We start from the raw sequence: 27,825 nt of genomic DNA, 5'->3' as shown, positions 1-27,825 counted from the left end.
TAACTGTAACTCCTATTAGTGTAACTCTATTTTGGGTTCCCTGTGAACTACAACAGCACGTGAGAGCGGGTCGTAGGTCGAACCAGGACGGGAGGTTCGCAGAAACAGTTCCAACCTTCTAACACATCGTCCAGATGTGCCAATAACCAGAACTAATACAAAAAAGGAGCAACTCAATTACTAATCCCCACTGTAGCACTCTTTGTTTAAATATAGTCTATATTAAACAAAATAAAAACACTTCTCTTATGACAACTTTTTTAAATTCTATTTTCTATTTGATAATAATAAACATTAGAGCTGCTTTTCAGCCTATATACAGTTGTGATCAAATTTATTCAACCCCCACTGAAATAAAGTGTTTTGGCCAGTTTGACATTGATTTTGATCATTTCAGTCATCTTATTTACAATTATATCAAAGAGGCACTTATAAATTAGACAAACATAACATAATATTTATGATGGAATAACCACAAATGTCTTTACTGTGCTCACATCATTATCAGTTTTATTCAACCCCCTAGTGACATTATTTTTTAGTACTTAGTACAACATCCTTTTCCAGTTATGACAGCTTTCAAGCGTGAAGCATAGCTTGACACAAGTGTCTTGCAGCGACCTATGGGTATCTTAGCCCATTCTTCATGGGCAAAAGCCTCCAGTTCAGTCACATTCTTAGGCTTGCGCACTGCAACTGCCTTCTTTAGGTCCCACCAGAGGTTCTCAATTGGATTTAAGTCTGGTGATTGCGATGGCCACTCTGGAATGTTCCAGCCTTTCATGTTCAACCATGCTCTAGTGGACTTGGATGTGTGCTTCGGATCATTGTCCTGTTGGAAGGTCCAACGTCTCCCAAGCCGCAGGTTTGTGACTGACTCCATCACATTTTCCTCCAAGATCTCCTGGTACTGAAGGGAATTCATGGTACCCTGCACACGTTGAAGCTTTCCTGTACCATTAGAAGCAAAACAGCCCCAAAGCATAATTGACCCCCCGCCATGCTTCACAGTAGGCAAGGTGTTCTTTTGTTCATAAGCCTGGTTCTTCCTTCTCCAAACATAGCGCTGGTCCATTGTCCCAAACAGTTCTAATTTAGTTTCATCTGACCACAGTACACTGTCCCAAAACCTTTGTGGCTTGTCCACATGACTTTTGGCATACTGCAGTCGACTTTTCTTGTTCTTTGGAGTCAGCAAGGGGGTGCGTCTGGGCGTTCTGGCATGGAGGTCTTCGTTATGCAGTGCGCGCCTTATTGTCTGAGCTGAAACTTCAGTGCCCACATCTGACAGGTCTTTTTTCAGTTCCTTAGCAGTCACGCGGGGATTTTTCTCCACGTTACGCTTCAGGTAGCGCACAGCAGTCGCGGTCAGGATCTTCTTTCTGCCACGACCAGGTAACGTTTCCACTGTGCCCTTTAACTTGAACTTGCGAATGATACTTCCGATAGTGTCTCTTGGAATATTTAACAACTTCGCAATCTTTTTATATCCATTGCCATTCTTGTGAAGAGCAATAACCTCTTCTCTTGTCTTCTGGGACCATTCTCTTGCCTTCACCATGCTTGGAATCACACCAGTAGATGTCTAGAAGGAGCTGAGTATCACAGTCCTTTTAAATCTGCCTAATTGGTGCTTATCATGCTTGATTGCTGCTCGTTGACATCCACAGATGTTTTCAATACCTGATGGAAAACACTGGAATGAACCTCTGTTCTTAGGAGTGGTAGTCGTAAAGGGGTTGAATAATTGTGTCAATGAAGAAATCACAAAAAGGCCATTTAATACTTTATGACAAAAAAAATTGATGCTATCTTAGTTGCATTTAGTTCTTTAACAAGTCCTTGTAAGATTTCATTATGAACACAATTACAAATGTGCACTGAATTCCATAAAACCCTTCACAGCATTGGGGGTTGAATAAATTTGATCACAACTGTATGACCTATGTTAGAGTGTATGTTCACAGTTCACATTTAGTGCATTATCTAATAATAATAGTAACCTGCACAACTAAATGTTCAAAATAAACTGACAAAAGAAACCCAGACTCTTCCAAATTTGTACCGAACCGCGTAGGTCCATACAGTGGTGTGAACTGAACCATCAATTTTGTGTACTGTTACACCCCTAAAATATATAATTGCTTTGAGCATCATATGTATTGTCCAAAGGAGAGTATTTTTTAAGCTCAACAGTATTCATTCAAACTAAATAACAATAAAAAGTCACCCCTCTAGTAAATAAGAACGCACTATTTGATTTAATGCCATCAGAGCAGACTGATAACACAACTCGGCCATGGCTGTCACTATCTGCTCCCTGAATAACAGGCCCACAGTTTAAGAGGCCCTAATGGATGACATGCTCTCTCTGAATAATGGGGCAGAAAGAATAATCACATCAAAATGTGTATGTCAGTGTCAAATATATATATATATATCAACCTCTTTCATCGATCACCTCAGCAAAGACCCAAGGTTTCTGAATGACAGCCAGATATGCTTAAAGTCCTGGCATTTTGGAAAGGGCATGTCATATTAACCCTTGGAAATGAAGTCACCCCAGCGTGCTTGAAGCCAGGTTCTTAACAGTGACTGATCTGGGTGCTTTTCAAGCGTCATTTGTCACAGATGGTTCTCTAGCTGTGCTCCATGACACGTGGCTATAACTGGTCTTAATGGGTAAGAATGACAATCATTGGCAACCCACAACTGTACAACTGGGTAACCCTAGTTATGGGCCACTGATTTAATATATCAGTATTTAAAAAGAAGACTGAACTAAAAGAGACAGTCTAAATTAGAGATCAGGTGCAAAAAACATAGGACATTCATTCATTTCAAAATGTTAGTTTTTCAGTAGTGATAGCAAAACAGAGAAATCAAGCATTTTATTTCACTGTCTAGTTTTAAATATTAGTGTCTTTTAATTCATAATATAAAACTATAAATTGTAAAGATTTTGCTAGCAGTCTTTACAGTCTATATTTTATGATTTAGCAGACCACATGCCACTGTATGAATAGCATTATTATTAAATGTTGTGTTACTGATTGCTAATGACCGTCTTGCTTTATTTAAAGTGGGTTCAGACTACAGTCAGAATATTTCACAGACATATTTCATATATGATTTAGTCTAGTTTTAGCATAGGGGTTGCATTTTGTTTAGCCACGTCACTGGACTAGGAGGGATAGCATGAAGTGGCAGTCCATAAAATGAGTCTGTGTATTTCGAGCTGTAAATCACATGGCGGTGTGTACATAACTGGCTAGAACTGCAGTGCAAACAGCCCATTTACTACCTCACAACAAGAAAATGATGCTTCTGCCTCAGCGCTCAAGTGGAATGCCAATATAGTATTGACAAAATGTCAGCGTCCTGCTATAAGCCCCTATTCACAGGCCATTCCGCTTCCCTTTATGAGGATATAGTCGTAGCAAGACAGATGCCTGCCCCAGTCAGGGTCAAGGCTCCGCTATAATGACACTCAGTACCTCGACGTCTCGCGTTAACGCCAGACAGCATCACACAGACACAACGAGTGCAGTAGTGAATAGTTTAGTAAAAGAAGAGCAGCGTTAAGGCCTTTTGTATGCATTTGCTCGGTTCTTAGTTGAGAGTTCATAGTGTTCTGGACTGTTTGAGTATGCATTGTGTACACACTTACCACAGCCTGGCCATGACCTTAGAATGACCCCTTTGAACCCTGGTGTCTTTTGTAAGAGTGTGTTGTTTCGCTGTGCAGTTGGCAGCTCACACACGGACCTGCTGCGGTTCTCATACGTTGCTGTAGAAATGCGCAGTTGGGTTTTCTTCAGACAGGCTGTCCCTGTCTTTAGCAATATGCACAACCACTGGCTTTAGCTGCATATGTGGCTGGAGTTGAAATTGGCAAGGACTATAACGCTTTTATTGCTCCACATTTGCTTGGTGGATCTGGGACTACCTCTGTGCATAATTAACTACCAGTGAAGTGTTCCCCAGAGTCGCTCTGTCTGCTTTATTAACAAAGTAATGCAGTTATGCTTTAATTGGCCTTTTTATTGTTAGGCAAATTAGATGAAATGATAGAGCACATGGCTCAGGAGAAGAGACCATAAATGGATTCTTTGTCCATTAGAATATGTTAGAAAGGAGGTAATGCTGTGTGTTTCTTTATATGTTATGTTTGTTTCAGATGCTAAGCTTTGTTGTTACTGGCTCTGGTATGTTTAAATATTGTTTTCAAAACGGCTTTATACTGGTAATAAGCTGAGCATTGTTTCTTTTTAAGCACCGAGTCTTTTCCTAGAGCAATGTGAGAACAAACGTGTGCATCCTCTCACACAGGCTCTCATTCCAAGCCAGTAGAAAGAGCAATCTGCTGCTGCGCTCCTATGCTGCTTCTTATGGGGAAGGTAAATGTGTGTCATTTTATAATGGATAGCATTGGTTTAATACATTTCAAGGTCTTTTGTAAACTAATTGAATTGAAAGGCAAACATAGTACATCTCTGCAGCAAAAAAAAACTTTACTCGGGCAAGATTCAAAACTGACGTTTGCTGTGGTTGAAGGTTTCACCTGAGGCAGAATCTGTTCTTTTAGCTGTGGAATAACGTCTGTGCTATCACTAGGCTGTCAGTCCTTTGACTGATTAACCATGCTCACAGTGAAAACTGGAGCATCCTGCCACAGTCAGTGAATTTGGGCATCTATAGAGGATATTTTTTTAGTCTTTAACATACATATTTATCACAATGTCTTTATAGTCTGTGCACAGTCCAATGGTAAGCAGACTTTAGTGCAAAATTCTCTTAAAACTTCTCTTAAAGTGCTTGAGGATTCTCTTTCTATTCAGATTTCCAGTATTTGTGCTGAAATGCTTTTCTGTTGCGTGACCCAGGAGATTCTGCTCCCATCACTGCATGGAGATGTGTGTAGCTCATTCACATGTACTATGTCATGAGTGTTGCACTACATTGTACTTTAGCTGTAATGCCGGTTCTCGTGTCAAATTTGTTTACGCTATACATTTATTCTGTAATTTGTCTTTATTTTTTTCCATATCTCACGTGGCAATAAATATCACTATTCCTGAAATTCCTTTCAAATTTTGTGGTAACATTCAGAGGAAAAGGAAACCTGTTTTGAGTGGGTAATTATTTACATCTTCCACATGGGCATGTGTATCCCTTCCTGTAAACATATTGCAGTGTAAAAGGTCTTTGGAATTAGGTCACCGTATCGTGCAGCTAGCATCCCCCCTGCCCACAAGGGCTCTTTGCTTGTGGAAGGTAGCCAGGCAAAATCAGCAACTGGCAAATAGCTTCAAAGTACTATCAAGGGGCATCAGCAAGGAATTTCCTTTGAAAGAGTTACATTATTCAAAATATGGATTGAGAAAGTTCCAAAAGAGAAAGGAAGGTAAAAAGGCGGTCTTAGCTGTTACCACTGGAGACATTTTCTCCAAAGCGTAGCTCAAAGAAGACAACCAGGGGCCTTGGCTGCGGCTGTGAGGACATCAAACACATCTTCCATGTCTTCAAGGGAGACTGGAGGCCTTGTATTTTGCTGGCATAGTATCTTGAGTGCTGGAGGAGCCCTAAACAGCACAGAGGCGACGACAGAGAGTTACCTGCAAACTGGCTCTTAGCACAAAGTCCTCCCTTTTTTCACAACGTATCGTTCGTGTTGTGCCAAGGATGGATAGGGACTTTCTGCCGTGGTTGTGAGCTTCCAGAGAGAGCGGGCACAGGGGGGCACAGGGCACAGGGGGGCACGCTGTCCTTCGGTCTCCCAGCGTTCCTACTGACCTGGCCCTGGGTTTTATTTAACAATCACAAGGCTATGACCTGAAGTGATAAAAGAACAAAGGGGGGGGGGGGGAGCTTGGCAGCAGAGGTGGTGTCCCTTTCTCCCCAAAGAAATTAGGGCTGGTAATGTTTCAGCAGCGACTCCGTTATCCTCTGTGACCGGTTAAATGTTATGGATGCATATGTGTGTGTGTGTCCTCCATCCTGATTCTACATACCTGTGTCAGGATGGGGTGTCCTGCTTGGAGGTATAGCAATCTGGCCACGCAGCCCTTGTGTTTGACAGTTTCAGAGGTGACAAATGGCAGCAGTTCCTGTAAGAAGGTTACATTTAAAGGCAATGCAGTGGAATACTGACTGCTAAATCACTGTCAGGGAAACTAATGATAAGATATCATAAGACAACAGGAAACCATGAAAGATTGAGTGCGCTCGCTGGCATCTTAATCAACCACTGTCTGCGATGCCTCTCATTCATCTTGATTTTGCATAGACATGCACATAGTCTGCTCACCGTTGAATGGATACATCAACTTGTCACACAAAGTGACACACAAAGCCTTATTTAAATTGTAAGTAACAGGGCCCTTTGTTGTGGTCTCGGTGACGAATGAGAAGACATAATAATAACAAAGAACACTGTGTCTGTCTAGCTCTTTCAGGCCGAGTTATCTGTGTATTGACTGTGGAGGAAATGCAATGTCACAATCTCTTGTGAAAATTTTGATTGAAAACATGCATAAATATTGACCCTAACACACTTGTATTCGTATGATTTTTGTCATTGTATTTGATGATTAATAATCTATAAATAGCCATTCATGCTCACCAAAAATTTGGTTTTACATGAAGAAAATATCTTAATGCAATGAGTTATATCTGTGATCTTATAATGGGTAATGGCTCATTAACTCATGAAAATAAAACCACTCTTTAAATGCGAACAAATCTGTCTATTCGGATCCATCACACCTGCTGTAGTAATTCTTAAAACCCACACTAGGCAGAATAACAAACAGGGAAGGAGCCAGAAACCCGAGGAGTGGTGATGGCATCTTGACAAGTCTTTAAGTAATTCCATCAAGCACAAATAGCCTCGAGCTGTCTGGCTTCATTGATTAAGGTGTTAAGACGCTTCCATCAGAAAGCTCGTTGAGAGTGGTCCACACATTATATATGGTGAAAACAAACAACTATCCTCATTTCAAGGCCACTGATCTGCTAAAATAATATAGCTGATACAGTGATCTGCTAAAATTATATAGCTGATGCAGTGATCTGCTAAAATAATATAGCTGATATAGTGATCTGCTAAAACAACACGCACTTTAGGATGGAGACAACAGCAGAAACACAGTTGCCTAAATTATCATACAGGAGGCCTAAATTAAAAAGAGGAATTAAATATTCGTATTATGTTTTTGTATTTTCTCTCGGTCCCCCTGCCCTTGACGTAGCTGCAAATGGTTTAATGTTCTTCTCTTCAGTGTGGGACACAGCACCTCATTAGCGACAGGGTTAAAAAAACCAACAACCTTCACGTGACTATTTGTGATGTGGACACTCGGTGTCCAGGAATCCCAAGGACATGTCAACTGTCCCCGATTAAACAGTATTCATTCTGTCAAACCGCCACGTTGGAGCGAAATGGGCCCCGGTTCTGTGATTGAAAGGAAAAGGTGGGAGATGATATCGCCCGGAGGCGACACCGGATAGTGAAATAATCTTTAATCTCTGTCCCTCCCAGGCAGTGGCAACACCTGTTATCCTGGACGGCGCAGTGCGAAAGGGCGACGCACAGCCTCTTTTAAAGGCCGCTCATTATTGCACTAATTATTCACATAGGTGCTGGGTGATTACGGACGCCCGTTCAGGTGAACAGCCGGTTCGGCACCAGCTGAGACGGACCCAGCCCGGCGGAACAGGCGCTGGTCTCCCTCGTTCTCCCTCGCAGATATTTGACCTCTTGTGTTGTTTGCAATCTGCACTCGGGGAGAAAAATAACAGCCAGAAACTTTTAATTGATGCAGAGAAACAGCGCTTAAAGACATAGGCTTTAGCCATCTGTTAAGTGTTTAGATATCCCCCCCCCCCCCCTTGAGAAGAGACGTGTTGTTTTGGGGGGGAAACAAAAGAGGAGAGGAGGGTTTCTGCTGTTCTCCTGCCTCCTCTCCTGCTCCCTGTTAACAGCCCTTACATCATTATTTGAATTGCAATTTTTTTTTTTGATGGTAGTTGTTGATAACACATTTTTGTTTTGCAGAATTTCTGCAAAGCCAATGCAACTGAAGTTGGACGTTGCATTCTGAAAAATGTTCACCGTCATGTGTTTAATGTGTCACATGGGTGTTTTAGTGGTTTTAACTATATTAGCGACTAGAGGGAATTCTGATTATTTAAATCTGATTTATCTAACTTTAGACTGGATTTTATTTGTTGCATTTTATTTCTCTTTTTGTATGGCTTGTATCAAAAGTGCACCAACGTATAATGTTAGGTGCCTGTATAAATGAGGTAATTATGTCTGGCTAAAAATTAATTATTTATTTAAATTCGACAATATTAATATCCATAGAGACACATTTAGTCAGAATTATGCCAATCACATAGGGATCGGAGAGAAATGTGGGAAATATATAGTTTAATTTCGTAATACTCTTAATTAAAATGATTTAAAAACATGTGGTGACACTGCTATTACAGCGTATAATCATGAAATAGAAATTCCTAATTAATATTAAAAGTAATACACTGGCCTGTTATATAATTCCCCAAATGCGGGATTACTGTCAGTCACCTATCTGGTGGCCAGTCTAATGACTCCTGTGTTTAAGAAACACAGGATCAAAGGGTAAATGAGTGAAAGCAGCACATTTATCTCTTTAAGACTGTTTGCTGTAAATTGCGTCGTTTGATGGCGTTAATGGCCCGCCTTCCTTCGACACCGAGATCGTCTGAACTTATAAATATGAATGGCTGTTCGGCAAATCCCTCGTGATCGTAGCTGCAGAACACGATGGAGCATTCACACGTGCTGCTGTAAGTGACAGTGACACTACAAAGGTGAAGCGTGCAGCTCACAGCAGCTCATTACTGCAACCATGAACACACGGTCCGTCTGCTCGCTGTACCTACTATTGTACATAAGTGCATGGACGTAAATTTGATTTCAAAAGTGGGGGGGACATGGATTCGTCGCTATTTAAATATTTGGTTTTAACCGTAAAAACTGGGGGGGACCAAAGCCGGCTTTTGAAAAAGTGGGGGGGACATGTCCCCCCCGTCCCCCCCCAAAATTACGTCCGTGCATAAGTGGGCACTGACTCATTTAGGCGACCCCGTTTGACATTTGCTAGCCTATACTGTGATGTGGATTGTACCAGTGCATTAAGGTTGTGTGGTTACATTTTATAATGGTAGTGGAGGATCTCACGCTAAATCAGGTATTTGCTCATGCTGGATCATGAGATTATGCTGGTGGTAGATTGCTGGTATAACAGTAAAAGCTGGTGGTCACTATCTGGGTTTATACCTTTGGTCACTGCCACTTTCTCTACTGGGCAAGCAAGAGAGTGCGACCTCAAACACCTAAATCACTCTGGAGCCAGAGCTGACCAGAGATGTCTCTTTGAGAGAGAATGTCTCTCACCATTTTTCAAGTGCTAGAATATATCCGCCACTCTAGTGTTTTTGTCCTTCTTTTCTCTCTTTCTTTCTGTCCCCAAATCCACAGTGGTATTACGAGAAACAGATTGCTTGCCATGAATTTAAACCCACAGACAACCTTGAGGAAAGCCAACTCCAATGACAAACATAATTCTTCAAGGAAGTTTAGAAAGATGGCAGTGGGAGAATGCAATACGGCAACAGGGGTTCCTCGGAAAGGTCAAGATTTGTCTGTCTGCAAGCCCAGCTCAAACATAAATGCTCTGTAATACCAGTTCTGGTGATTGCTTTACTCTCTAGACAATGTCAATTTTGTCGAAGGCGTGCCAGATTAAGCCGCTGCTGTGTGAAGGGTCCTTGTCCACGCGGTGTCTCGTCAGAGAAACAGGTCCTAAAGCCCATGTCTATTACAGCACAGACCCACAGGACAGATGTTGAAAGCTTAGGGGGGCAATGGAGAATAATAGCACATTAAATTCCTAATGTCTCTGGGATGCTGCATTCAGAGGGGAGAGAAGTCTCTGGTGAGGCAAACACCTTGTTTCTCCACCCTCCCCTCCACCCGTGCTTTCTTGTTTTTCTTGCCCGCTATCCGCGCCTGGCCCTCTGTGTTCCTCTTTCTCTCTGTGCCCCCTGCCTCCTGAAATCCTACCCCCAAGCTACACACCACACACACCATTCATCACAAGCTTGACCCGCTCAGATGAGAGAGAGAGGATACAATGGGCTAATGAACTCATTAAAATTTGTGCACATCAGTGAACGTGTGTGTGTGTGTGTGTGTTTGTGCATGTGCACGAGGGTGTGTATATTCGTGTGTGTGTGTGTGTGTGTGTGTGTGTGTGTGTGTGTGTGTGTGTGTGTGTGTGTGTGTGTGTGTGTTTATGCATAATGTTTATGTGTACAAAGGGGAAGGGGGGACCATTTTACTCCGGATTCATCTAGAGGAAAAATGGGCCTGCAATGCAAACCCATTACCCCTCCTCAGAGTTCAGACTGTAGGAATCAATCTTGGCTGATATGATAGCTGTTTGGAGAGGTGATATATATCTGGGCTTCTGTATACTTATGCCAATGGGAAAGTTGACAATGATAAAGATATACACAGTGAGCCAGAGGAGGCCAAGATTTATCCATCATTGTAATATTGCACTGTTTGTGCATGTATATGAATACACAGATATGTGTTTACAGCCTTTTAGTTGTGTTTGCTTTAAAAATGAGCTTGACTTATTGAAGTGACAGGTGTATTGTAAGCTATTTGCTAATGAGAGTAAATGTAGAGATGTTTCCTCTTCAGTGTTCAGTTCAGTTTAAACAGTGTTTTGTTATTCATCGGTGAACTCAACGGTATTCAAACAGCCTGAACAATCTAACGGAACACTGGTTTAATGTGACGTGTCAGCCAATATGTTGGGTGTTTGTGAATTTTAAATCGAGCCCAATCCATTTTAGGCTATTAACACTGTTTCTTCTCCAAACACTGTTCTGTAATACCATTGCTAATGCTGAACCCAGACCTTTAAAGACCTCACCTGAGGCAGGAAATGCACCTGGATGAGGATAAATCAGACTTCGGGCTTAATTAATCTGCTGTCTGCTTTGATGAATGGCTCTCAAACAGTCTTCTGCCAGACTGTGACGTGTCTCTCCCCGAGCTCTTGTGTGGACACAGTGTCTGTGTGAAAGTCAAAATGGGGACACGCAGGGCGCTCGCTCACTTCTGCGTTTTGAGCAAACTTCCTGGACGGCGGAGAAGTGGATGGAACAGCTGCCGTTAATGACGCCCTCCGTACGCCCCTCCGTACGCCCCTCCGTACGCCCCTCCGTACGCCCCTCCGTACGCCCCTCCGTACGCCCCTCCGTACGCCCCTCCGTACGCCCCTCCGTACGCCCCTCGCCCCTCCGTACGCCCCTCCGTACGCCCCTCCGTACGCCCCTCCGTACGCCCCTCCGTACGCCCCTCCGTACGCCCCTCCGTACGCCCCTCCGTACGCCCCTCTGTACGCCCCTCTGTACGCCCCTGCGTCCCTCTCTACCCAGGGTGTGTTTGTCAGTTTTGACAAAAATGATTTGTTGTCGGTAAAAATGGAGTGCCTCAGGGGGTAAACACATTAGTGTGAGTAATCTAATGTTGATATTTCTAATGAGAGGTGCTTAAACGATCTTAAACATACTAAGTCTAGTTACACATGTGAGATGCAACGGTGCAGTCGAAGTTGACTTTACTCTGTAGCTTTTGCTACAGCAAGGTCATGATAATGGATGATTCTTCTATGGTTAATTAACTAAAAGTCAGACTAAAATCACCAACCAACACAATGAGAGGATAAGCCTCGCTGCTGATTGCTTCTTTGTGCTAAAACTTTATTGTTAAATCAGTACTTAAGTTCTTTTATTTATTTGTTCTTAAATGATATGTATTAACATACAGTTACAAACCTGATGCTGTTTGTTTGTAATATTAGAACAATATAAATAGATATTTTAGTTGAAAGGTCTCTTGGGAACACGTACCCAGAATCAGACATAAACAATAACAATTATTCCATTTAAGCATGAAGCACAAGTGTACATTATTTATGACCGTATAAACACTTCTCAAATTATTGACAGTCTGCTTAGTTGGATGAGGGATGGGAATATCCATGTCACTGACAGTTGTTAGTTTGGGACAATAAACTAAACCCACCTCTTAAATCTTTAATGGGCCCTCACTAATCCCCTAGTTTAACAGGCAGACCCTGGGGGAGCATCTGTGCAACGCAGAGTGCCATGCTGCAATAGAGAGGCAACGCTCTCCTTTGATTTTTTTTCTTTGATCCATCCAATTTGATGCTAATTTCAGTCAAATTTCAGCATATGGAAATTTACACATAGAGTTCCATGACTTTGGCATTATTAAACAATGCCCTGACTCAGTTTGAAGTTGTTGTCATCTGATGTATTACTCGCGTGGTCTGACTGGGCCAGAACTAGCATAAAGGTAAAGGTTAACCCTATCAGTTATGCTACGTTCTTCTATTCTGACCACAATTTAGTGAATAATGAATTGAAGTGCGATGAATCATGCTTAAAATCTTTAAAATGCCACAGTTTAGGTGTAAGAGTGGAAGTCAGTTCTTTATGGTTGGCCGTAAAGGGCCCAGTTGTGTAAACTGTGCTATCGTAGCGTAGCTACTGTGTGAAGCTAACGAGCTGGTGAGTGGACCGGGTCCTGCCAGATGGGCTGGTGTTGTGGAGGTGATTGGAGGGGCTGGATGATGAGATTCAGAGGCCTAGCCCAGCCCATGGACTTAATTAAGCTAATCTCATCTCTATCAAAGCATTGCGGGGCTTGTGGGAACGCTATTATTCATGGCACTGGGGTAATTACAGGCACGTGGGTTAGTGAGCCAGCCAGCGAGAGGCTGGAAGTCCAACCCTCTAGGCTGTCACACCTCCAGGCCACTCGGTGGCAGTTACATGTGCCTCATCCCCTTTAAAATAGATCATTAATAGTGGGGAATAGGACTATATATATATATATATATATATATATATATATATATATATATAGCACCTTTGGATGTCCTGTTGGTTGTATCTATGTGTCAAGAAAATGCTGAGAAAGAGCATACATTAATTTTTCTTTCATTTTCTGAATGACGTGCTATAGTTTGTGGGGCTGCAACTGTACCTTGTGCTTAAAGTCTGGTATAGAAAATGTTAAAGATATTGCAGACAGAGCCGTTTTTGAGAGTCCCACTGTTCATATTAAACTTTTAGAACCTAGAAAAACAAGAGTGAATGAAGTAGTCTTCAGAGTCTTTACAAGAAGACTGAGTTGTCTGTCCTGGGTTGTCTTTCTCTTTCTGCCCTGTTCTCTCTCTCTCTCTCTCTCTCTCTCTCTCTCTCTCTCTCTCACATACATACACTTGTTCTCTGTGATGATTTTAATTAACATTAAGTGCACTTGTCCTCATTGATTCGCCATGACAATGTCTATAGTTATTAAATGAAATATCTAAATTGGAGCACATTTGAAATTTAGAAATTAATTTTATTATATACTATATAAAATAAATATATTACAAATGGCTGAAGAGAAATGATTTAGTATGTGGGTGGATCAGGGTGATTTACTATATTGGAATCTCTTAGGACTTTGCATAGATAATTTATCTAATAAGACAGGATGCATATTCATACGCTGGAACACTTTTAGGACACAAGAACAGTCTGTGCTTGGAGAACCTTGTTTTCTATAAATTTCCTTTTATTAAATAAAAAAGTGCAGCATTTATTTTCACAATCAAATTACACAGTAAATGTTCATATGACTGTTAACAAGATTGTTTCTATAAATATATCGGTGTGTGTATTTGAATTTGTCCTCTTCATGCAAATACACATCATACCAAACAAGATGTTTTTAAATTTTTGCATAAACACAATAAATATATTCCCATGCTAGTTAATTAGTTGTTTTTGGTCAATAAACATTTTTGTCTGCTTTGTTTGTGACATCTCTGAGGTTGTCTTGTTCAGTTCCTAATATGAAACAAGACCAGGAGGTTCACGTCTCATCAGAGATGGAAGGTGTTCTCATCCCCCCAGTGTCAGTGCACTTTGTGTGGGGTTGGAGTGTGGAGGCCCATGGAGTTTCCCCTGGAGGAAAGAGCAAGGGTTTGAGTGGTGGAAGTCAGTAATTACATCCTGGGGTGGGAGAGTGTCTCAGAGCCGTGGCCAGCACTCTCTTCCTAGTGGTGTGGATGCACTCCAGGCTGTGTTCTCACACTCGGGCTCTTTGAGCTCTGCTAGCCCACAGTCCTGGGGGTGTTTTCCAGCTCCACAGACCCCTGAGCTACGCCGTCCCTAGAGACCGGCATCCAGTCATTAACGCCAGGCCACGGCGTGGAGATCTGAGGAGACAAGTTTAACGTAATCAGATCTTGGAGCGATGGATCCGTGAAGACAGTGGTGTCCCTCGGAAACATCTGCTTTGCAGCAGCAGCTGGCAAATTGTGAATGAAGGCCACATTCTTTTTGTTTGAGAAGAAGGAAGATAAAAATTTGTGTGTTTCGCTGGGTGTTTTCTTTCGATGTGGCAGTCATCAGCTCAGTGACACCCCCAAGCCACAAGCCTGTGTTAATCCAGAGGAAAGCTCTCACACTCAGTCTTCTAACTCCACTTGCTGGATTTGTTTGTATCCCAGGGGATGTTTGCACAGATCAGGAAACGAACACACCGTGTTGGAGAGAAAAAGAAACATGTACCTGAATCCTGGCTGTTTGGTGACTGTTTTTTTTTTCCTGCAAGTTTGATATTATTTGTGTTTATAGTGTTTCAAATGTACTAGGTGGTTTGGTGTTTGGTAATTACATTTGAGCAGGATTGTTTTTCGAAAACAGCTTTAGGAAACTGTGGGTTTGTTTCTGCCAGCCCAGCTCTCTATCTGTAGCTTTATTTTAATATGGATAATTTCATTTAATTCTTCAGGTCTTCTTCTCCCTATACTTCTGTACATCTATTAAACATAATAATGAGACTCAGACTTCTCCACTGAGTACCATCTCACTGGTTCTGGTACCAGAGAGGTCATTGAAATATACTTCAACATACATAGCACTTATTAAAGGAAGTCAAAACAACTTCCACTCACCCCATCATTTCCCTCCTCCAGGAGATGAGCAGAAGTGATTTTTTTCATAGTGTGCATCGCCAAAGCAAGTCAAATATTTCTCTCAAGACTGGCTATTAAAACAGTGTGCTCTTATCCGCCTTTTCTCCATCAAAGCACAATAATTCTGATTTACACAGTTTAAAAACCTTAGCCATATCCTGCTACCTACCCAAGGAGATCGAGTAATTAAATTGGTACTTTTTACAAGTCGTACTCAATAAATCTGAATAAATTAACAAGGCATTACTAAGACTGCTACATTAAATTTGCATAGTGTGTTTAATGAATATGCAACTGCAAGTGAAAAGGTCTGCTACTGTGAACCCTCCAAATTAGCATAACTACTTCCAGCATGTTTCTTAAATAATGCTCTCATTTGCACATCACTGAGTTGGCTAATTCTAACTTCAGTCAGGGTAGCCTTGTAATTAAGACTCTTGCTTTAATTTTTAATGAAGTTTATGTTACATCAATCCTGACAGTAATGAGGGGGACATAGAAACAAAAAGGCTGCTAATAATTAAATTCGCAAACCAGTTCTAGGGATAATAATTCCTGAGGAGGAATTACATGACTAATTATTAATTAAATATTCATACTGTTGCATGGCCTGGCTCACTTAACTGCGTGTCGTGTTGCCAGTACTGCTGAGATGCAAAACACCTTTTCTATGGCCGCCTTGACTAGGTCTCAGATTCTTTGTAGTTAACGATTAATCATGTTGACACCACAGATGAAATGCTCTTTATTGGGCTCATTTATTGAGCTGTATTATCTGAGTTGGTTTAGCTCCTGTTGAGATTCATTAAGGAGGTTTAAGTACATAAACACAGTAATGCTCAAATGGCTTGTATATGATTCCTGTGAATATTATAGTTAAATGATATCATACTTGGCATTAAAATATTTATGTTAGTGTAAGCGTTGGAATGGTTTTCTGATTTGCCATGAGAGCACTAGTTTGTTGTTTTATTTCTTTCCTTCACGGCTGGTTGTTCTGGCGCACTGGTAGACCATTTAAATATTTTATGACCAATCGTATTTTAAACCTAAATACACATGCAAAGCCAACATGTTTCACTTAAAGCATCAAACTTGTCCCTTTTCATATATCCCCTTTGCTTCATGTTGATTCCAGTATGAAATTATAGACTGCTGATTTGACAGTGAGGTTTTTCACCCTCATTGAATAGGTCATTATATGCAAAATACTGAACATCGTAAGTCCCTCTGTCTCCCACCGTCCATTTTCACATCGGGGGGAGCCTCAGAACCCCCCCATTCACCCCCATATTCACTCGATCCTTGGTCCCAGATGAGTTTTAAAAGCAAAGTCAGATTTCCACATTTAAATTGGAGTGTGTCTAATTAAGCTCGGCTAATCAACCCCACTTCTGTGTCAGCCAAAGTGTTGGCCAGTCTCAGCAGATACCAGTGTGCAGTAATGGCGCTTTGCTAATTGCTGCATGGAGGATACCTGATGTGATCTTTCCTTTTTTTTTTTACTCCGTGCAATTACAGTTCGGTGGGTGACACATGAGAGATGCACAGCTTTTGTCAAATATAATAAAACCCATAGTTTTATGAGAAATACTCCATTGTGGTACATTCTACTGAACTCCTATATGAGAATTGGTTTGGTGGTTAACTGGCAATTTTGTCAGCATCTTGAACATTTTATGAAAATGGAGTAAACCCAGTCAACATGGCATTACATATTCATATGGTATGATTGTGATATTGCCTGAAATTATGATCATCTTGATGGTGTTATATACACCATATGTCCCAAACTTGGTAGGTATGTATGTAGGTTCCTGACCATCACACTCCTAAGAGCTTGTTCGATATCCCATTCCATGTGCAGTAACGGATGGCCCCTCCCCCGCCCTTTAACAGCCGCCGGGCTTCTGGAAGGCTTTCCACAAGACTACAGGAGTGTGTCTGTTGAAATTTGTGCCCCTTCAGTCAAAAAGAGCATTTGTGTGGTCAGGCACTGATGTTGGACAAGAATGCCTAACTCTCAATTGACATTCCAATTTATCCCAAAGGTGTTCAGTGGGGTTGAGGTCGGGTCTTTGTGCAGACCAGTGAAGTTTCTTCACACTGAACCGATCAAACCATGTCTTTATGGACCTCAGTTTGTATACAGGGAGTCCTGTCATTCTGGAAGAGATAAAGGGTGTTCCCCAAACTCCCACCACCCAGTTGAAAGCACTTAATTGTCTAAAATATCTTGGCATGCTGTTGAATTAGTATTGTCCTTACTGGAATAGACCCAGACATGAAGATTAGCCCCAGACCTTTATCCCTCCTCTACAAAACATTGGTACCATTCTTCTCCTGGCATCTGCAAAACCTAGATTCATCTGTCAGGCTGCCAGACTTTGATGTGAGATTCACCCCTACAGAGTACATGTTTCCTACTGAGTCCAGTAGCCACATCCTTAAACATCTTCAGCTGACATCTGCCGTTGTGCACTGTCTTCTTAAGCTTGTGTGCAGGTGCTTGACCATGGAAGCCCATTTCATGGTGGTCCTAACACACAGTTCTTGTGCTGATGTTGCTTACAAAGGCAGTCAGGAACTCTGTAGTGAGTGATGAATTGTACATGCTGTACTCTTATGCACTTCATGTGTGCTACCACTTGCCCTTAGACACTTCAAATAACAGCACTTACAGTTTTCGGTGGCAGATTTCTAACAGGGCAGAAATTCCATGAACCTGCAGTCAGTTCATATGACAGTGATTAAAGTGCAATGATTAAAATCACAGAGGCTGTTTTTGCCTATGGAGATTCCATCTGTATATGCTTGATTTTATATAGCTGTTAGCAGTGGGTGTAGCTGAAACAGATGAACTCAACAATTAGGTGACTGCATACTTTTGACAATATAGTGTAGCTTATCCTGGGCAATCAGACTTTACATTAGCATAAATTATTTAAAACAAATTATTTTAAACTAAATTCCAACAAGCTAAAAGTCTTTTTAGATATTGAATATTGTTGAAAGTTCAACATAATACACTTCAAAAAATATAGCCAGTGCTCTAAGACTACAATGGCATGGCACTAACTCTTAAAAATAATGTATGTATTTTTGTGATTTATTCTTTTTTTTAACTATGTAAAATGTCAGAAAAATATGATGCAAATGGTGTCTGTAAGATGTAATGGTAGATTACAGACCACGGCAAAGTTTCTGGGTGTAATGTTTCTGGGCTGTATTTGATGTTTAAGTAAGTAATAATAACTCTAAAATAACTAAACAATGATAGTATTATATTATTAAAATGATGTTCTTATATATATGTCATGTATTTAATCTCCAGAGAAGATTATGTTGTAATGTGTTTGTGTTTCTCCTTATTAGTTTAGCACATGCTAATTATCTCATTACTAACGAGAGCACAAGTCCCATCAAGTCATAATTGATCACACTACACTTATGGCTCCAGTCACTGGATCATTTCCAAGGCTCCTCAAAAAAACAACCTCTTTCCTTTTCATAAATAGCTTTCATTTGGTTAATAATCAGTTTAATTGGTTCAATTAGAACAATTTGCTAAGCAATTAATGCATAATAAAAGGTTGTCTTGTGAACAAGGCCAGTGCAGTTATGAAGCCGTTTTGCAATCTGACATCTGACTTCAAAGCTACGAGAACTGTAATCACCTCTAGAAGGACCCACACTTGTGTCAGAGAGGACCATATAATGAAACTATTTAGATTGATTTTTCAAACCATCCATGAAATTAATTAAATAAATTAAATAATTTTCAAGTTTAGTCTGTTATTAGCTTTCGAAAGTAGTACATTTAACTTGCCCATTTATTTGTATGTATTTGTCTGTGTTTTCAGGAAATATAAGTAATGCTCCTTCCTGAAATAAGTTCCAGTGAGTAACCAGTATGTCAGAAATCCCCAACAGGAGACCCTCTCCCACCCCCAGCTCAACACAGGTGAGTTCACACCCCCCCCCCCCCACTACCCCAGCAAACATTCACTCTCCTTTTATTCCATGACTTGTCCTGTTGCTAAGGAAACAGGTTTTCGAAAGTCAATTATTTGGGCTCATAATGGCTTTTGTTCAGACGGGGGAATTGGACATCTCCCTAACTATGGGAGTTGGGCCCTTATAGGTGCGGCAGGCCAGGAGTCAGATGGAGACGTGGGTATTTTCCACCATCCAGTGGTACTTGACATTTGTCAGATCTGTGCGCTGTGGTTTTTCGCTCATAACCCCAGCAGCACGATCCCCTGCTGTATAGTGGCGTTACCATCTTTGCGGATATTGCAGTGCAAATGCTATTAACTTCTACCACCCTTTGCACAACTGCCTCACATATAAATTTAGAACTTTATTATGAGCAGATTAAGCCCCAAATCCAAAAGGTGTGTTGCTGTGCTCAAACAAAAAAAGATTACCTACTAATGTGACGCCCTCTACAGATACTAAACGAACAGAAACTTTGGGGAAACGGCATACTATATTGTTTATGCCACATAAATGAAAGCAGCTTGTATTCAAAGTTCATATTTCCAACTGGGTATGATGTAGACTTGATATGAGATTTACTGTAGTTGCATTGTATGGAATGATGGATTAGTAAACACAGGTCACTGGTTCAACACTAATGACAAAGTCTCACTTCCTGTTTGTGTGATACTGATTCGGTAGGATTCTTATAATAACCATAAGACAGTGTGTATGCTATTTACTATTTAAAAGTCAGTAATTATATGACTTGTGTACATATTTTCTCTTTAATACTAATGATGTTTTTATGATGTCTTTCAAGTATACTTTATTCCATTTGGATATTGCATGGTGAGCTGTATTGTCACATTAATTTCCAATCATTGAAGCAAAGAGATTTGTACTCTCTTGTTAAGGTTATGCTAGACAATTTGGTCAGTCCTTCCCGATCATTTCATTGCACTTGTGGCAATTAGATGAATAGACAATATGTCATGATTATATTTGAAGGAGAGTGAATCCACTGAACCATAACTTGTTATTGTATTACACATAAACCGTAAATATGAGGGCCGTTGACCTTTAGGGTTGCCTGTTCTGAAGTGGTTGTTCAGGGCCATTTTCTTTTGTTACTCTAATGGCTGCACCTCTGGCAGTGTTAACCAGCCTCATCACAAACCTAAGGGAGTGAGACAAACAGCTAATATCTTACTATATATGCAGAAACATTCATGTATTCTATGGGCAAAACATGTTCCTCTGTTTAATGGTTCATAATCACCTAACCCCATGAGGAAATATTATTTTCATAACCTAGCGTGTGGTGCACTAAATCATAAAGGTAGATTTAATAGGAAACAAAGCTGCAGAAATATGTGATTTCTAGCCCTCTCCCCTTCGAGATTGGAACATGAGGCTCTCTGGGACTCTTAGCGCAGATGTGTTCTGTTTTTTTCTAAGTGGTTTATCTTAATATTTAATCTTATTTTTACAGTCTTACTATAGTATACAGTATATAGTTTTACAGCTTTACTATATCTTACTTTTACAGTTTCAGTTTCTCTCATATACAGAAAGACACAGACCTTTACAATTCCTCTCACATGAAAAAGCAGACCTCCCTCTCCGTTCTGCTACCAATGCCTCTCTCTCTCTCTCTCTCTCTCTCTCTCTCTCTCTCTGCTCTTCAACAGCTTTCTGTAACATTAATAATCGATAAAGAACACTTGATGCTATGTCTGAAAACAATATGATTTTGTCCCTAAATAATACGTATGCATTAAAGGGCTTTCTGTGTGTCCAAAGGAGGTTTCATATTGCCAAGAAAGAGTAAACAGAAGCCCTGCTAGAATAATTAAACCAGATAAGGGTCTCAGTGCTGTGCTGCATTACTATTAGCATTCTTTTGCACAAAGCCAAATATTCCAGTGTGACAAATTCCTGTCTGATGCTGCTTCCCCTGGCCTTTGATTAGTTATGGATTAATAAGACCTCCCTGTCTTTCTCCTGATGCACCCCGTTAGCAGCACGGGTTTGCCAGACTTCTTATTAAACAAATGAATTAGTGCTCGCAAATGTGTCATGGATATTAGCTTGCAGTGGGAGGCACGCTGGCTTGGTCAGTTCCTGAGGAGCGCAGAAAAGCTTCTCCGCGCTCAGCCGACTGTTTACGTGGCCTTATTAACGGCTTCGTGATTTACTGGGAGGCCCCTGTTTGTGCTCGGCGGTGGAGATGCCGTTAATTTACAGCAATGTAAATCAGAGCCAATTAAAGTATTTGAATGTGTGTGACAGGCTCTAACTGCTTAAAGTGATACTCACAAATAAACACAGGCTTGCATGTCCAGCGACATCAGAGGAAGGTCTAACGCGGATTAGGTGGTGATGGTGTGATATCCATTAAGCATGCGTTACACTTTGAAACAACAAAAGCGCCATTAGCATAAGTCTAATTGAACAAAAACATAAGATACATAAATGACTCTGGATTTGGTCCATGGTCTAGGGGAGTATACTAAAAATCAGAGCAGCTTATTATGGTGTTATCACAGCTTTCATGAAAATCTGATGCTGATGTATATTTGTGCGGTAAACACTAATTTAAGGCCTGGTGTGTGGCATGAGGCTGTGATCTTTAGCAGGATGAGTGGTGTCCTGGGAGAGCAACTCATCCCCAGATAGAGGAGATGAAAGACAGAGAGAACCTCCCTTGCCTGGTCCCAGTTGGCTAAGTGCCTCTTGCTCATTATCAAGGTCTCGGTGAAACACACAGGCCTTAAAGAGGCGATGCTTCATCACCACTCCTGATCAAATTAAAAGGGTTCATCATCAGATGAGGTGGTACTAGTCACCGAAGTCCCCAGAAAGGAAACGGGTCCCGTTAGGAAGAACAGCATCTACTGTGTTTGTGCTTGCAAGGGCTTGTAAAACAATGTGACATTAAGAAAATAGATCATTGACAATGGCTTGTGAGTCAGTGCTTAAGACATGATGGTATGGAATGGGCCTGAGTAATTCTGGGATGAGCAAACACAAGCTGGCCAAAAGGTTTATGAAACTTTTCCTGTGTCATTAGAATATCTATGATCCCGAATGCTTCTTTTACCTAACTTATTTATTTTGCTTGGTCTAGATTGTGATCATTTGTGATGCAAGCCTAACTTTAAAATAGCTCTTTAAATGGTCATTTGTAATTGCTTGTGTACAGTGGTGTGCTATTCCTATTACCATGAGCGTGGTAGTGGGGGGCAAGTGGACCTGACTACCCAGGGCCCGAGTAGGGAGAGGGGCCCATTTTGCTCATGTGCCTCGTTTACTGGCATTTATAGGGGCCCACTGACATTGAGAGTGTACAGGGCCCAGAATTTGCTGCAACGATCCTGCCTATTACAATAAGTACATACCATCAGGCTAATTAAAACGTTCTGCTTAAGATGCTTCCAGGTTGTTTTGTATTTGTTTGATAGAAATGTCAATTTTTCCTAACTGTAACTGAACATAAAATTCCTTAGGAAATGTCTTTGTATTATTCTAAATGCGGCATTATTATCTAATTAGTGTAAATAGCAGTGAAATAAGAAAGAACAACTCTGTCAGGTGGTTGCACAAAAACTTAAAGTAATGTCACCTTCATAAAGTGATTTTCTTAATTGAACAAGGACAACCTTGTTTACTTTACATTATTTTACATATGTGTTTGTTTCAATTAGAAGTGCTTCAAGACATGCATCATATATCCAGGTGTTATTTTAGAGAAGCCAAGTGGTAGAGCAGAAATGCGCTGTAAGCTGTAGTGTATCATAAACACGTCCTAAATAGGCCTGTGTTAATATATTAACAGCTTCACATTACAATATTGTTTCCTTAACTTTACTGGGTATTATGTGTGAAATGGGTTTGAGTGTTTGGCCATATAACTCAGGGGTGAACATAAGACAATGGCCAATGATTAAGTTTAGAGCATTACCACCTAGTCACTAATATAATTTTTATATGTAGGTGTACTGATGTGTGTGTGTGTGTGTGTGTGTGTGTGTGTGTGTGTGTGTGTGTGTGTGTGTGTGTGTGTGTGTGTGTGTGTGTGTTTACGTGTGTGTGTGTGAGTGTGTGTTTATGCTTGTGCGCACGTGCCTTTACACTAGTGGCAATGTGCAAGTGTGATGTAGAGTTCTCTTCACATGAAAGCATTGTGTCTAGCTAATATGAGTATCAGTAGCTTTCATTACGCCGCCTCTTATTATGCAGAACATCCATTATTATCCATTTCAAAGCCCACTGTTAAATGTATTCTGTATGAAAGTAACCACCCTGAACCTAATAAAAACACTTTAATTCATACATATTTCACTCATCTGTTTATTTTTTATTTTATGTTTCATTTTTCACCAGAATATCTTCTTAATTCTTCATGGCCAAGATGCATTGATTTTTTTGTCTTTTTAATCAGTGCACATAATTATTCGCCATTGTGTTTCTGTACAAAGAACAGTGTGTATGGGTATGTAAAGGGTGTGAGTCTATCAGACATGGACCATTAGGTGTTGTACTTTGTACTTAATTCTACCCTAGCACGTCAGTGTCAGGGATTGAGACTCTACTGTGAGGTCACAGTTCATCCAAATCATTTAATCTGAGCATCCCTCTCCATTCGTGTCCAAATGACTTGATCCATTTGTACTAATCTGAGACCTCTTTTGCTGTTAACTATGGATAAGGTTAGGTTATGGGGGCTACTTTTAGAGTAGAATAAAAGGGCATCTCTCTCTCTCTCTCTCTCTCTCAGGACCCCTGCAGTATACAGCTATCATTCAAAAAGCTGAGCAGGTATGGCTCTGTTTCAGTATGGGATCAGTTAAAGACAGTGCCATCCGTCACCAAACCTAAGGAGAGCATTCCACAGCACTGCTGCTGCAGTGAATTGTGGGCAGAAACGTGTGTGTGTGTGTGTGTGTGTGTGTGTGTGTGTGTGTGTGTGTGTGTGTGTGTGTGTGTGTGTGTGGGCGGGGGGGTCCCTATGTTCCTGGTCACACTTGGCAGCACAAACCCTGACCTCAGGTACAGGATTCATCTGTCCACTGCTTCCCTCCATATGGAGCCAATGAACCGGTGAGATGTGAGAGACCTCACACTCTGTGATAGAGGTGCTTTTTATATCACACATGCTTGCATATACATGAAATCACTCATAGTGATTTACATACACGTACCTAACTCATAGACAGGTGTCACTCAGTCTTGGCCTGCTGTGCTGCAGTCTGTATCTGCAGCATAGCAGAGTGCCAGATGTCTCTACAGAACCCAGGTGCACCTATTAAAAGGCATCTATCCCTACAGCACATATATCTCTCCTTCTATCTCTCTTTCTCTCTGTCTTTTTGTCACCTCGTTTCTTGTTACATTGTAACAGAAACAAATCGTGACAGCTGTAAATTCGAACATGAACATAATTATTTAGAACAGACAATATTTGGAAGTAGATATGTTGTGGAACTCTCCAAGGTACTGAATCCATTGCTTTGACATGCATTATATCAGCTCAAGTCTTATTAATTAATCATCGATCATTATTAGCAAACATGTGGAAGATTAATGAATCAGAGATTTTAACTGATTTCATGCTTAGGACTACAGTAATATTGACAATAGTTTACATTAGATTAACCAAGACAGAAAAAGGTACTTAAACTGGAGCTCGATGAGACTTTGCACACTTTGAACACAAAGTCAAAAGAAAATGAACTGAACAATAAAAAAACGCATCGAAGTAATAAACGGATTTAGTGAACAGTTTTCCTGATGGACCTCTCCTCAGTTCCTGCCCCCCCTGATGGCCAAAATAAGCAACTGCTACATTGTCTTATAAATATACCCCAGCGCAGAGATTAGCGGCAACATCATAGTCATGTTGCTGATATTCATTAACTTCTTGCGCTAAATAATTCATAACAGCATTTGTTTTCTGCTCACGATGGTTTTCTTAAGAATAGGTAGTTTGAAATCTATTATTAAACTTATTAGTTTGCTATCCAAAAATAATCATCTCTGTTTATTTAATTTAATCAAAATGCGTTCATAAAAAAAAAACATTTAACTTATAAACTCTTTAAAATTTCTCTAATGTTTTTTTTCTGTATACAATAGCCTACTTGCACGTTTTTTAACATGGCAAGACAAATGAGTCTTGACCTGGCTTTTGGTAAACCCCCTCTTGATTCTTTAACGTCCCAACCCATGCTCAATTGAGACATACTTCACACCTGATGTGCTGTATAATGAATGTCTAATTCATGTAATTAGTCCATTAACTATAATCCCAGCATATGTTTGGCCTGCCCTGGGGGGGTCTGTTCTCCCAGGTACATCTTTTGATGTCACCGCGATGGAGCTAATTAATTTTACATGCATACTAATATAGGACTAAGTATAACGGCCAGCCCTCGTATTTATCTTTGTAACCTTTGTGGGAAATTGACTGTGTCCCATGCAATAACAATATTACCACAGGCCTACCGAGTCTGGTTTCTCTGTTTACTTGAATGAGCTTTTTGAAAGATCGTGGACGTCTAACCACATTTTTACGTAGCTTGTTTTTTTTCGTGGTGTTATACTTTACATACAAATGTAACTTCGGGACTAAACTGTAATAACTAAAGTGTAATAACGCGATATTATAAAATAATGAACAGCTAGTGCTCAACATTAATAGGGCATTTAGCACCCCCCCCCCCCTTAAAAAAGGGCCGGGCATCATAATGAGAGCCCCCCCTATCTGCTAATTAATTGACATTCTCTTGAATATTCATACATTTCATACATATTACCTCACAACGGCCATTTAATTGCACTGTAAACCTTCTCAAGGGAGCAGAAATCGCCACAGACTTAATTAAACATTTTGGCTGGGCTCACAGGACTCGGAAAGGTAAGATGAGTCAAACATATCCAACGTCTGCAGTGTTGCAGAATGACCTCACCACGCCACTGTCCCTCCTGGAAATATGGATCACCGATATCATAACACTTTCTACACAGGTGTGAAATTATGACAAATCTAAAATTGTCCATTTTAGAATGTAATTATACATGTATACAAATGTTTGCATTACCAACGTTAATTATACCGCCAGCAATTGCAATTTGTTTATTCATTAGTTCTTTGGTAAATCCACATAGCCTCCAGATAGTGGAGGCTAATAATGCTGCGAAATACACACTTAGTTTACAGAGAGCCCAGCGGGACTCTCGGTTCAACAGTGATTTTGACACCCACAGATTTAACGCGCTTACAAAAAGAGCCATATACCCGGACCAACCCTCGACTCTTGGACTGTGCCACGGTAATTTACAGACTATTTACCGTAACAACGCCATCGAGGAATCCTTCCATCCTCGAAAATTGCATAAGTACAATAACAACATGACTAATAATACATCGGTTGTTAAATGTTACTAATTTCGTGAAACGTGTTTACTTGTTAATCTGTTTATTTATTTGGTTCGTTTGGTTAGTTATTGGGGTAGGACGCGCACTTAGACGATTATTCTGTACGCCTAAAATATTCTGGAGTCTAACTTTTTTCTTAGACTTCACTTTTTCAGGCATGTTCCCGCTTTAAGATTTCCTCGGCGTGTTGAGTGTTTAAGAGTTGTGTTCAAACAACGGAGTTTCATTTCTCTTGAACGCACGTCCATTCTCTACAGACGTGCGCGCATCGCTTCTCGGGCATGGGTGGCATGGGGGGGCACGGGGGGGGGCATGGGTGGCATGACCGCTGATTCGGGTTGACAATAGTGTTGCGCTATCATTCGCCGCATTAGAGTGAATAGAATCGATCCTCTTTTAACAACATTAGTTTCCTATTGTGTGGCGGAGCGGCAGTTGAGGGCAGACGTGTGAAAGTGGCTGTTTGATTCTCTTTTTCATTCCTGTGACCTTCGCTTTTGTGCTCCGCCGCCCTGGGAATGTTACGCCTCACTACTCTACTTTGAGATGCTTCAGAAAGTGCCTTTGTTTTTTCTCTCTCTTTTTTTTGGACGCACACAAAAATTGTCCACGGCAGCCCCGCTGTAAAAGGTCCTTAAGACTAGAGGCTCGGTTCACAAGTGCAGTTTGGTTTGGTCCGACCTTTGTTCGGGTTGTACAAATGACCCAAAATCACGCGCGCATTATACAGTTGATCCACCTTACTGCCCCAGCCCAGAGGTCCCGCGGACAAGGTTACAGGGTCGCGGTGGCATTTCCAGGGTACCATTTTCAGAAAATAATACCCATATCTTACAAACTATAGAAGATAATCCGCAACAAATCTTTAGCGCACAAATAACCTGCGAACGGGTCGTTTTTGGTCTCGGTTGGTTAACTGTAAGGACAGTGCCGATCCGCATGTCAGCTGCCGGACTCTTTATCCTAAAAACTGCGATGAGTTGGGTGGTCTCTCATCACAGATTAATACTGTTCCTTTGTGCACATAATTAACTGTGAAAACATTGCAGCTCAATTTAACCGCTTGACGGTGTCCGAATCAGTTGGGAAGCTTTACTGGGATTATTTATTCATCGCCAACAATGTTTTCAATCAATCATATTTCATCTGGAAAATTTGAATTTAATTGTTATTTACTTTTTCTGGAGTAGGACGTAGGCCTATGCCTTTTAAATTTGCTTGGTTCTGTTGGAAACTTGAAAAATGTGGCTATAGGCCCATTGAAGCCTTTCT

The 27,825-nt window shown here is 40.8% G+C and overlaps 1 long non-coding RNA gene across 2 annotated transcripts in view; it reads left to right on the top strand.

The window, feature by feature from the left end:
• LOC143515288 (uncharacterized) overlaps positions 1-27,825 on the top strand; it is a 52,282-nt gene that overhangs the window by 3,064 nt on the left and 21,393 nt on the right. For both annotated transcript variants that reach the window (XR_013131087.1, XR_013131086.1), the window contains exon 3: positions 18,992-19,092. This is a non-coding gene — a long non-coding RNA (uncharacterized LOC143515288). The remainder of the gene's footprint in view (positions 1-18,991; positions 19,093-27,825) is intronic.

Source organism: Brachyhypopomus gauderio, chromosome 5 (assembly GCF_052324685.1).
Source record: "Brachyhypopomus gauderio isolate BG-103 chromosome 5, BGAUD_0.2, whole genome shotgun sequence".
In the NCBI taxonomy this organism is placed as follows: Eukaryota; Metazoa; Chordata; class Actinopteri; order Gymnotiformes; family Hypopomidae; genus Brachyhypopomus; species Brachyhypopomus gauderio.
This window is presented reverse-complemented; position numbering and strand designations above follow the sequence as displayed.